Source organism: Parus major, unplaced genomic scaffold (assembly GCF_001522545.3).
Source record: "Parus major isolate Abel unplaced genomic scaffold, Parus_major1.1 Scaffold564, whole genome shotgun sequence".
NCBI lineage: Eukaryota > Metazoa > Chordata > Aves > Passeriformes > Paridae > Parus > Parus major.
Genome location: NW_015379452.1, coordinates 10,134 through 11,474, shown reverse-complemented (window position 1 = coordinate 11,474; position 1,341 = coordinate 10,134). Strand labels below are relative to the sequence as shown.

At 27.6% G+C, this 1,341-nt stretch overlaps 1 protein-coding gene across 1 annotated transcript in view; it reads right to left on the bottom strand.

Moving 5' to 3' along the window:
- LOC107199304 (C-Jun-amino-terminal kinase-interacting protein 2-like) overlaps positions 1-1,341 on the bottom strand; it is a gene marked incomplete at its 3' end in the record, with an annotated part of 12,119 nt that overhangs the window by 651 nt on the left and 10,127 nt on the right. The gene's annotated exons all lie outside the window — the stretch shown is intronic.

Here is a 1,341-nt window from a genome sequence, read left to right as displayed (position 1 = left end):
CGGCCACCCGCGAGTGACCAGAAAATCGAGAGGTGGGTGTGAGTTGATTAAAAATTAATTATTAATTAGCGTTATTTAATTACAATTTGTTATTTTATAATGTGAAAACCGCGCTCCAGACAATGGGACCCGTGAGTGACCGGAAATCCAGCGGGTGTGAGTTAATTATAAATTAATTATAAATAATAAATAAACAATAAGTAATATATAAAGAATATATAAATAATAAATAATATATAAATAATATAAAAATATATAAAAATATATTTATATTATATTATTTTATATATATATAATATAAATATATAAAAAATAAATTAAATAATTCATTATTTTATAATGTAAAAACTGCGCTGCGGCCGCCCGCGAGTGACCAGAAAACCGGTGGGTGTGAGTTAATTATAAATTAATTATTAATTAGTGTTATTTAATTACAATTTGTTATTTAATAACATAAAAACCGCGCTCCGGCCACCTGCGAGTGACCAGAAAATCGACGGGTGGGTGTAAATTATAAATTAATTATTAATTAGCGTTATTTAATTATCATTTGTAATTTTATAATGTAAAAACCGTGTCATCAACCCAATGACTGGTGGCTGGTTGTGTGTTAGTTATAAATTAGCGTTAATAAATTAATATTAGTAATTTTATAATGTAAAAACCGCACCGTTGACTGGATGAATGGCAGGTGGGTGGGTGTTAATTATAAATTAATTATAAATTAGCATTATTTAATTATAATTTGTAATTTTTTAATGTAAAACCACGCCATTAACTGGACAGCCAGGGGGTGGGTTTGTGTTAGTTTTAAATTATCATTATTAAATTAAAATTTGTAATTTTATAATATAAAAATCAGCACGTGGGTGTGTGTTAGTTATAAATTAATTATTAATTAGCATAATTTAATTAAAATTTATTATTTTATAATGTAAAAACCGCATTTATGCCGCCGGAATCAGCGAGAGACCGGAAAACCGACAGGTGGGTGTGAGTTAAATATAAATTAATTATTAATTAGCGTTATTTAATTATCATTTGTAATTTTATAATGTAAAAACCGTGTCATCAACCCAACGGGCAGTGGCTGGTTGTGTGTTAGTTATAAATTAACATTAATAAATTAATATTAGTAATTTTATAATGTAAAAACCACGCCGTCGACTGGATGATCGACAGGTGGGTGTGTATTAATTATTAATTAGCGTTATTTAATTATCATTTGTAATTTTTTAATGTAAAAACCGCGTCATCAACCCAATGAGTGGCAGCTGGTTGTGTGTTAGTTATAAATTAATGTTAATAAATTAATATTAGTAATTTTATAATGTAAAAACC